Source organism: Apium graveolens, chromosome 4, assembly GCF_009905375.1.
Source record: "Apium graveolens cultivar Ventura chromosome 4, ASM990537v1, whole genome shotgun sequence".
In the NCBI taxonomy this organism is placed as follows: Eukaryota; Viridiplantae; Streptophyta; class Magnoliopsida; order Apiales; family Apiaceae; genus Apium; species Apium graveolens.
In genome coordinates this window covers 106,822,269-106,834,644 of record NC_133650.1, presented here as the reverse complement: position 1 = coordinate 106,834,644, position 12,376 = coordinate 106,822,269, and positions in this window count along the sequence as shown.

The following is a 12,376-nucleotide window of genomic DNA, read 5'->3' as shown; positions in this document are numbered from 1 at the left end:
CATTAATTAAAAGACAAATCAGGCATGTCAAATAAATCATATATATTAAGCACAAATATTAGGTACTCGATCTATTGTACTTACACTAAGAAACTTTGCCTTGGCCATCTTGTTGCCCCTGCCGGTTTCAGAGTTGTAACTTTTCAAAGCCCTGCATAAAAAACATAAAATCTCATACAATGTACAGAAATGAACATGCAATTATACCAAACTGTTACGTTAATAAAAATTTACCTTGATAACGCCTTTTCTAGTTCTGAAAATTGTGTCGGGTGAGGTAGTGGATTCAGAATATATATTTCCCCTTCCCAGATAACGACCAAAATCCAATGCATACTATTTTCAAAAAACAAAGACAGATAGGACACATCACATAGAAGTTTGTACTATCCATGTTTTTAATTTTCAGTACAATAAGTACTTACTTCTGATTATGCGGAAGAAAGAATAGGCGATCCGGGTTACCCTCTCTCAACCGGTTTAAAATGTATGCTTCAAAATCAGCATTCACGTGATATGTGGATCCGGGGTCAATAAAAGCAAATGTCTCCGCCAGTTCTGGTATTTCACTAATCTCAGAATGCAAGTGCCTATCGAAAGAGTGCTGATATTAAAATGCAAGTTCTGGAAAATTACAAACATTAAAAAAATGATCATTAAAAAGAAAAAAAAGGTAACTTACGCCATGTAACTTGCAACTACTGCTTGGCCCAACATTTCAAACTCCAATAAAGACACAACATTCTCATGCAACAAATAAATTGTTTTTTCATGTCCAAACACATTCGGCTCACATCGAACCTGGATACTGACCCCGGTAGTTTTCATCCAAGTTGTTGCATGTTTATACAACAGCTTAAAGCCCTTTGGCACTTTCGCACCTGGCTTTGCTTGAAGAAATTGTGCCTTCAAATCCTGCAACCCATCTTTTTTATTTTTTCAGCACTTGTTCGGGGCCTTTCTTTTTTCTGCACCTGATGATAATATAAAACCAAATAAAATGTACATACCACTTAATTTTTAATATCTTGAAATGAACAATTTAATTTCAAAATTCAGACAATATTATACATATATATTATCATACCGCAACATTTGTGTAGCTAATTAATTCCTCAGGCCATGCCAAAAAAGATCCTAGAGCATCGCGGACAGTCATCATGTCACCACGTGTCTCAGCTGGAAGCAAGGCATCTGGTTTTATGAGGCCATCAACGGAGACACATTGATGTCCAATTGGTATATCAACTCCATGTACCAAATCAGTTAAATTATCCTCGCGAGGATATACCATACCAAATGCAACCTTATTCTCTAGTCTCTCGACAGATAGCTCACAAGATCGTTGGGCCTATAATATTTAAATAAACAAAATTAAAAAATTAAGGTAACAATGATTTACCTTAGTAAGATAAATGACAAGGTTGCTCACAAAATTAAAATAACTTACGTGACTTCCAGGAGGTGAAGGCCTAGTTGGGCCATCTGTAAAAACACAGTCATCATCATACCAACACAACTCCTCTTGCAGGTGGTGGATTTGACTTCATTTCTTTATCCTTTTCCGGATCGAAACTTGCCTTTTCAGATGGCATTGGAGAGTGAAAAGTACCTCCACTTTCGATCACTGACTTCAAGCGATCAATCTCTGCCTCGAGAGCTTGCTTTTTTTTCAAGCAGTTCATCCCTTTGTCGATCACGGGCCATCAACTCTGCCTTTGTGATTCGAAGCTTTGGCTCTTCGGCAAATTAAAGTATTGTTTTGGAGTGATGTACCCTCCAACAGCCCGAACCCTCCCAGAATGCTCACGACTCTCCAAAGCCGTTGTCAGAACATCTTCAGCACCAGAAAACTGAATCTCACCCTTCTTCTTTTTTCCAACAATGCGTTCTGTTAACAAGAAAATAAATTAACCAAAATGGAGTTAACTAGTTTTCAATAAAAGATAAAATAATTATTTCGCATAATTGTAATCAGTATGATTAAAGACCAATTAACTAAACCTATTTAAATTACACAAGCTTGCTAAATCAAACATGAAAAAAACAATACAAAACATTGACAGGGGTCCTATTTATACTGATTCGCCTACTTTACTGATTTATGTCGTCCTAATTTTACTGATTGCCTACTTTAATGTAATTTAACCAAAATTAAAACTTACAATTTTATCGCATACAACAGCCAAATCTTCATCGACCTCTTCGACCTCTTGTCCGTTTTTCCGCTTACGAGCCTTTTGCCAAAAAATCGCTCTATCCGGTTCTTCTCCCGGATTCAACCTTCCTTTTTTTATCTGTTACAAATAAAATAAAATACAGTAATACAAATAACTCCAGGGCTAAAAAATGTAGGACTCTAATTTATTATGGACTGACCTATTATAAATTAAATACAGTTATACAATTAAATGAACTTTTCTTACCTCATCTTCTTTTAAACCGATGTAGCCCTTTCTTGACAACCGGTGATGATATTTTCTCTTAGACACTCTTTCACTGTGTGTCATGAATTTCCTAAAAACATGTCACAAGATTACAAAAATTACAACAGACGATGCAAAAAAATCACCAAAATCATATATTACAGAATTAAAACATACCTTCCACTTAGAATCAGTCCTCTGTCTCACAAACCTTTTCCAGGTTGCCTTACTAACATAACCATAGCCTCTTGGCGGCTTACTCAGCTTCTTCTTTTCTCCAATAAATGGTAGCACATACTTTCTCGTCAAATCAGTCTTAAACTGTCGCCATTTAGAGCCTGCTGACTTTAGGACCATGTTTTCAATTTCTGGTTTAACTTTGAAGGTAGCCTGAAAAAACACAAGTTCACAAAATCATAACAGGAAAAACTTATATTCAAGATCTACATTTGATAATAATTTTTTACAATTGATCTAGTACCTGGAGATCTAACCAAAGCTTTGATTTTAATTCAGGGTCTACATTTGGCCACGTAGGAATGTCGATTGGAATCGTAGTCCTGGCCAACATACCAATGTAAGACTGCAAACGGGCTCTAGTTTCCCCATTAGGAATCCCCCATTCATTGGCAGTGACTTTAACTTTCTTCCCGCGAGCTTTCTTGACAATCACTTTGTACATTGCGCATACGCCTCGCTTACCCCCAGACTTCCTTGTAGCAGTATTAGTTGTAGTATTTGTCTGTTCTGAGTTAGTCGGTTGAGATTCCGATGCATGCCCTTCATTGTTTTCATCATTGTTCGGAACATCCTCCAGCCGCTTGGGGCTTCCACCGCTAAGATTCTGTGATGCAGTCTTTTCTGATTGCTTTCGCATTTGCTTTTTTGGTGCCATTCTTTCCTCTTCCTCTAATCTGAAAAATTAACTAATATTTAACAGATTAGAACAACTACACAGTTCATGGTATAATGTCTAACAGATATGCAGAAAATTAAACAAAATTCTCATTTAATTGTCAAGAAAAATTACAGATAGACTTCTATAACTACATTGAAAAATTACAAGAAAACAGAGATCACAAGATACATTACAAATAACAAGAAAAATTACAAATAACAAGAAAAATTACAAATAAGGAGAATATATAGCTAGACTCCTATAACTTTTTGACCCATATACCCTCAACATTTTCTCTTCTATTACAAACACTTGCATCATCAATATTAGCAGGGTCACATGTAGGGATATTAGAACAGAATGGGGGAGGGTTCCAGGAGGTGTCTTCAGGAGCATCTTCATTGTAAACATCATGATAGTCTCGAGTTGTCGCCGATAACACAACGGACCAATTAGCATCAACTGGATCCTCAATATAAAATACTTGGTTGACTTGGTCAACAGAGACATATTTGTCCTTTTTGTGACCTGGTCGATTGAAGTTGACAAGGGTGAAACCAAGATCATCGGACTTGACACCTTTGTCACTTGCTGCCCATGTACATAAAAACAGAGGGGCCTTGAATGCGTGGTAGTCTAATTCCCATATTTCCCTGATCACCCCATAAAATTTTAAATCACTCTCTATAGGATTCATGTCCTTAGCACTAGAGACTTGGACTGTCCTGCAACTAATGACACACCACTATTCTGAACTACCCTTGCATTATCTCGATCCTTTGTGTGGTATCGGACCCCTTCAACAGCATAACTTTCGTAAGTCAAAACTGAAAATGAAGGTTTCCCAGCCAACCATCTTATAGTTTCAGATACGGCTTCCGCATTCTCCCTCATTTCTGTACTGACCTACATATAATTTATTGATGCATATAAGTGGCTACAAATTTAAAAACACGACTTATAAAATAAAAGGAAGGAAAAAGAATGTAAACCAACTTTTTGTTCAAACCAATCGGCAAATTGTCGATTGTGCTCTCCCAATAGCCACTGTACACTCTTCTTTTTCCCTCGATAAATCTCTTCCAAATATTTTTTATGCAACCTGAAATTACTTACATCAGATTCGACTAAACTATACCAAATACAACTTTAACAATTATATGTATACTTTTTATTTTTACTTACATAACATATGGTTCCACTTCCGAATTATTACGAAGAACTGAAAGATGAGCCTCATCTCGTTCTTTTTCCGCAACTGACTTCATAGTCACACCACCGATTGGACCAGAAATTTTTTCTTCATCTTTCGGAAGACCGGCTGTTCTACTACTCCCGCTATAGAACTCACTGCAAAATTCTATTGACTCTTCTTTGAGGTAACCTTCAGCTATAGAACCTTCTGGATAGAATCGGTTTCTTACATAACTCTTCAATATTTTATTGAAGCGTTCAAATGGAAACATCCATCTATAAAAAACCGGTCCACATAATCGCAGTTCCCTTACTAGGTGGACCATAAGATGTATAACATCAAAAAATGACGGAGGGAATATCTTCTCTAACTCACACAGGGTCAATATCACATCTGCTTGTAATTTATTCAACTTCGACACATCTACAACTTTGTTGCACAGAGAGTTGAAGAAAAAACACAATCTTATGATATAACCCTAACTTTTTCGGAAGCACTGAACGAATGCAAACAGGTAGTAGTTGTTGGAGAAGGATATGGCAGTCATGGGACTTTAAACCATACAACTTCATATCAATCATCGATACACAGTTTCTTATATTTGAAGCATGTCCGTATGGAAGTTTCATGCCTACAATGATGCCAATATTGTTGTTTTTCTTTCCGGAGAGAGAGATATAAGGGGCAGGAGGTAGGTATGTTCTTTTCTCACCTACTTTGGAGCTAAATCAGGCCGTATTCCATGTCAACCAAATCAAGAGCGAGGCAAGGCTGTCTTATCTTGAATTTCATGTGCAGAAGTGTCCAATTATATAACACACGTTCTTTCGACGTGCATGACATCTAAACAATGTCGAACATGGTGAAACTTCCAATACTCTAACTCAAAAAAAAACTGACTGTTTTTCCATGGAGACTCCACCTTTTTTGGCTTCCCCACTTCCAAAACTGAACCTAAGTTGTGTTGTTGCCCAACACTTCCTCTCCGCTAAGTGGTTCAGGTGCACAACCAAATTCTTGTTCTCCATTAAAAGCTGTCCTTTGTCTCCTATACGGATGATAAAGATCTAAATACCGACGATGTCCTTGGTAGCTCATTTTTCTACTACGACTTAGATATTTAGCCACGGTCTGATCACCGCATACTGGACAGGCCCTATAACCCTTATTAACGCCCCGACAAATTTCCATATCCCGGAAAGTCATTTATTGTCCACATCAAGATTGCCTTTAGAGTGAAAAAGGATTTGGTATGGGCATCGTACACGTTTGGTTCACCTTCCTCCCACAATTTTTTTAAATCGTCGATCAGTGGCTGGAGATATACGTCAATATCATTACCAGGCTCTTGTGGGCCTGAAATTAATGTTGTTAACATCATAAACTTCCTCTTCATGCATAACCATGGAGGAAGATTATATGTTACTAACATAACTGGCCAGCAGCTGTACCGATTATTTAATCCATTGTTGTGTGGATTTATACCATCGGCCGCTAATCCTAAACGTATATTTCTTGCCTCGCTACCAAACTCAGGCCACCTACAATCTACATTTCTCCAAGAAGGAGAATCAGAGGGGTGACGCATCTTTCCATCTTTGGATCGATTATTTGCATGCCAACTCATTAATTCAGCAGTAGATGAAGATTTAAACATTCTTTTAAATCTGGGGATTATCGGAAAATACCACATAACCTTAGCTGGCACATTTACCCTAACTTGACCATCTTTCCCAACTTTCCAGCGAGAGAGATGGCATTTGGGACACTCGGAAGAAGACTCGAGAATTGGACCCCTGTATAATACGCAGTCATTTGGACAAGCGTGGAATTTAATATACTCGAGGCCTAAATCAGTCAATGTTTTCTTGGCTTCATACATATTAGACGAAGCATTATTCTTTAGGAAGAGTGAATCACTTGATTGAAGCAGATGCGTAAAAGCTTTATCAGAAACTCCAACCCCTAGCCTTCCCAATTCTGTAATTTTAAGACCGACTCCAGTTTAGTACACTCACTTCCCTCAAACAGAGGTTATTCTGCATCGGCAACAAACCTCTTAAAGTTATCTGACTCTTTATCGCATCTTCCCTACTATAGGCTGTTTCACACACGTTCAATGTTTCTGAAATTGTATGGACTTCGAGGGAGGACCAAATACTACCAACAGATGACCTAGTACTATTATCATGGTTTTCTCCATGCCAAATCCAATCAGAATATCCTAAACTAAACCCTGATTCATAAAGATGACCTCTGATTATATTCACTGGAAACTTTTTGAAGTTAGAGCAGTGTGCACAAGGACAAGGAATTTTCTTGGGGTTTTTAGCATTTTCCTCGGCAAATATCAAGAAGTTTTTCAACACCAATTTCATACTGTAGAGAATCCCTATCGGCTTTATCCAAGACTTATCCATTTAAAACCACCTGGTATGTCACTAAAAAATTCAGTATAAGGCTTATATTTATTTTATAAGTCTAATATTTATTTTAGAAGTCTAACTTGATTTTAAGTATGACATCCACACATAGGGCAGACTATAAACGACATAAGAAAACTGAGAATTCATATTATACATAATGCATATTATACATTTTAATGTTATATATTTTATTATAATATGATATGAATCGATTTGTAATACATTACGTAATTCATATTATACATTTAATTATAGTACTAGTACTATATATTAACTAGTCATTCGGTACTTAATGTATAATCACTATATAAGTAACCATAGTATAATAGTCAGATCACGGATGCAAGATTATCAAATTATAAATGTACTATTTTCAACTAAACACTTGCATACACAATCACTAAATTAACCACACACTTGCATACAAATTCAGAACACGACTACATTTAAATATAACATACTAATACCAAAATGAATTCTCCTGCACATAATTACAAATAAAACAAAACTGAGATTTCATATAATACATAATGCATATTATACACAACACATAGATCAACATAAGAACCAGCTACATAGCACATAGACAAAAAAAACACTATCAAAACTAACAAAACAAATCAAATGTATAAGCATACAAATAGAGTTGGAAAAGAAAACTCACCGAAGATCGAAAAATTAAACAGCACTAATGTCCTGCAAAAATAAATCACAACATTACAAACAAATGAAAACCTAATTTATAAAAAAAAATACAAATGTACAACCAAAAACACCCAAATTACCTAAAGCTTTAAATCTTTTTCTCAACTTAGGTCCTGTATACAACAAGAAGAAAAGTATTAGCAACAAGTTTGGATATTAAATTAATAAAAAAAATAAGGGTTTCGAATTAGATAAAACCCCAATTTACAAAATTAGGGCTTTGAATTCAAAAATCCTCAACTTTTAAAACTGGTCTTCATGCAGAGAAGACCAGTTCGATTCAAGTAGATACAGCACTTACTGAAGTAGAGAGGTTAACTGAGAGAGAGAGAGAGAGGTTCCACAGACAGGTTTGAGAGAGAGAGGTGAGAGAGAGAGAGAGGTTCGAGAGATTGTGATGGTGAGATGATGGCCGGAGTTCAGAGAGATTGTGAGGGGAGAGAGGTTCGATCGAGAGAGAGAGAGGTTCGAGAGAGAGGGGGGCTTCGAGAGAGAGAAAATTTCTGTTAGTTTTTATTTTTTTGTTTTAGTTTTCTGTTTTGATTTTGTTGTGTCTGAAAATTGATTTGGGGGGAACCAAAATTTGGTTAAGGGGGGAGAATTTTGGGATTGGGGGGAATGTAGAACTAAAAACTGAATAAAAATTTCACTAACGGGGAAAGAAATGGTGGGCACGATTTTTTTTTTTTTGGTGAATTTTAGACATCGGTTTAATTATAACCGATGTCTACAAAGAACAAAGACATCACAAAAACACGGGGTGATGTCAATACTTTTTTTAACATAAGTGGCAAAGTTAACCGATGTCTAATGTGTGATGTCTATTGACATTATTCTTATAGTGTGGAACTCGTGACAACCCGGATCCCCGACCCCGGATTTGGGGGTGTTACACCAAGTCTGATGAAACAAAGACATGTTCTTCAAGTAATCAGGTAATCACCACTAACCTTGCACATTTATCTAAAGCTGAATGTAATGATGCAATAAATGACATGTCTATTGAATTATATCATTTGTGTGTTACACTTAAGTCCCTCACTAAGGAAAATGCTAAAATCAAAGAAAACAATTTGTTTTTAAGTGAGAGGAATAATGTGCTAGAGTCTCAGTTTATTGAATTTGAAAAATTGAGAATAGAACGTAAGATTGCTAAGGAGGAATTAACTGAGTCCTTGAAGAAAGAAGAAATTTTGAAGAAGCAGCTTGATCGTGAACAGGAGGTGATTAAGGCATGGAAATCATCTAGAGATGTCTATGCTCAAATCACCAAAGTTTAAGGTATTGAGTCTTTCTGTGATGCAGCCTGGAAAAAGAGTAAAGAGAAGCTAGAATCCAATTTGGTTGAAGGATTACTAACAGATGTAGACTCGACGAATGAAGAGAGTCATCCGTCGGATAATAAAAAAGGTTATTCGTCGAGTGACATAAATCCTCATTCGTCGGCTGTAAGCAAACCTGTGAGTAAAGTCAAACTTGCCAAGTTAAATGAAAAATATGGATCAGTTTCCAAAAACTTTATTTCAGGAGAATCTAGTCAAGTGAAGAAGGAGAAGAAATTGAATGTTGATCATCTGTTCATCAAGCAATTGAATGACAGGCTAGAAAAGATTGAGGTTAAAACAGAGGCTAAAAAGAAAAACAATAGAAATGGGAAAGTAGGGATTAACAAACATAACAACTACACACCTGATAAGTATACTCCTAGAAAAATCTGTGTTAAGTGTGGTAGTGTTAATCATCTGTCTGTTAATTGCAAACTTGTCATGCCTACTTCCATGACTATACCACCTTCTTTTCCCAACATGAGTGTTATACCTTCTATGCCTTTAAATGCTATGTCTACACAGAATATGAATGCACAATTTGCTAATATGCCATTTGCACCTAATCCTTATTATGCTGCATTTAATATGACTCAAATGCCATTTAGCATGCCCTACTGGAATAACATGTTTGTGAATAGCATGCCATTTCCTGTTAATCAAAATATGCATGATAATTCTATTTTAATGAATGGTTTTAAAGGTCCAACTCAGATGACTAAGGATGAATCTGAAATCTCCAAGTCAAATGAGATCAAACCTAAGAAATAAAAGAAGAAAGCTAACAAGAAAAGACCCAAGGAAACTTGGATACCAAAATCAACTTGATTTGATTTTAATGTGTGCAGGGAAATAGAAAGAATCTGTGGTACTTGGATAGTGGTTGTTCAAGATACATGACTGGAGATTCTACCCTGCTCACAGAGTTCAAGGAAAGAGCTGGCCCAAGTATTAATTTTGGAGATGATAGCAAGGGTTATACTGTGGGATATGGCTTTATTTCAAAAGACAATGTCATCATTGAGGAGGTTGCCTTAGTGGATGGTCTCAAGCACAATTTGTTGAGTATCAGCCAGCTTTATGATAAAGGCAATTCAGTAACCTTCACTACAGAAGCCTGTGTTGTGACAAACAAGAGGAGCAACAAAGTGGTTCTCACTGGAGTGAGAAAAGGAAATATGTACCTAGCTGACTTTAACTCATCAAATGCAGAATCTGTTACTTGTCTTGTAACGCCCCCAAATCCGGGGTCAAGGGATTTGGTCGTCACTATGAAACCTCAATCCAAATCAACCTATTTAATCAATAATTAAATGCCAGCAGAAGATATTTATCATAAATGACCCCAACTAATCCAAGATCTTTTCAGGTTACAGTTCTAGAAACAAGATATCCAAATTCCACAAATAATTTTTTTCACCTTTTTTTTAAAAAAAAAATCAACAAATTTCAACTCAAAACTAAACCCACTAGTATAACTTTGAAATGAAGTATACTAGGCCCAAATAAAATAACACAATATAATACAATATAATATGAACAACTTTATATATTAAAACTTACACTAGCCCGCAAACCCTGGACCAACCACCTTCCAAAAGCTTCTTCTTGCTTCCTCGAATTACGCGGCTAAACAGCAAGCTAATCCTCACTGGAGGTTAAATTTAAAAACAGGCAAGTATGAGCGAAAGAAATGCTAAGCAAGATCATTATGACATATATAGGGTCATTTTGATATAAAACTGACATCTGCATTAGAGCAGAACATTTAAAATCATAGTTGCTGAATCATAAAATTTTAGTTGAGGAATCTCAGATTTAATTCCTTAATTGTATTCAAAAACCAATTTAGAATTTTTGAGCGAGATGCTTCAGCAATACTTTATATCTTGACGAGAATAAAACTCATAAAACAGTATTTACGGAAATATCGTAAACCACAATAACATGAGACAATGATTATGGATTGAATCATAAACTTTATTCAAAACCGAACTCTTCAAATTAATACTTATTTTGTTGTCATATCAAATTAGATATCAATACGAACTTTGATGCTCACAACATTCCATACTGAAGTCAACATCATTCATCTATACTAATACCATCTTTGATATTTAACAATAACGTAAGTATCAGCATAAATCAAAATCTGAATCAAAACCGCACTTTACCATTATTCCAAAACAGAAACAGTTGATAAATCATTTATTCTATGAATATCAAAAATGATATGATAATTTAGACTGGGATCATCCTCCGACGGACGTACTATCACATATTGATCAGCCCGTGTGATAGCACAAGGTCATGATTCATAGAAACGTGACCCCAAAAACACGAGTACTCAAACAAAAGGCAATATACCTGCCTGTGGCAAAAATTGTGTCATAATATTCCATATGGCACTTAGAAATAGCCCTCCGCTGGACCGTCCGTCCCGGTCACTTACGCAATTATGATCCAATCTTAAAACCTTTTATTGAAATGGGGTCATAATAATTGACACCCGAAATAATTTTATTCCCCCAATTCTTGGGTAGGAATATTCGCAACCAAATCACTTTTCTCAAAATCCAAAACATTTATAAATTCGATAATTAGATAAGTAAAATCACTTGACTATTCTTAACATAGAACAGCAGACGAGTATTTGCATAACAGAATTATTTAATTCAGCGATATGTAAAACATTTATCGATTCCAAACTGAGAATAGGGAAAGTAATAATTGCATCAAAATATTTAAAATAAATATCACTTGAACAATAAGTGATGATAGGGATACTTGCCTTTGTGTTTTAGTAGTTAGTCATACTCACAACGACACGTCTATTCTGACATTCTGTCTCAAAACATCACCGTCTTTCCTTTCAACACTTTACTGATATGCTGCTCCTGCGATTGCTAAAAGCTAGATACCCAATGTCATTCCATTCCATTCTTTATCCAACATCTTGTCCCGATTAACTCGAGAGATCCGCATCTATAATTAAAATATAGAACTTTAATCGTCTAAACGATAATTACTCGACGAACTGCGCGTCAAAATCCTATCATCTACCCATACGATAGCCCACACATAAATAAGACAATCAAACACAAGACTCTTGATCCATATACACACATAATTCACATAGCACATAAGCACATAACTCATATATCACATAATTCATATCACATATGACTCGGTTCGTCAAAAGGTTCGACTCGGTATGTTTAAAACTAAAATCGGATCAAAAATACAACTTTTTGATCAATATGCGACTCAAAATCAATTTGAAAATCAATCGACCTTTTGAAACAAAAGAATTCGGGTCTCAAAAGTATTTTTATTGAAAGCGGAATATTTTTCTGAGTCTAGAGGCGTTCGTTTCGTATTAAACGGACGAACGGTTGATT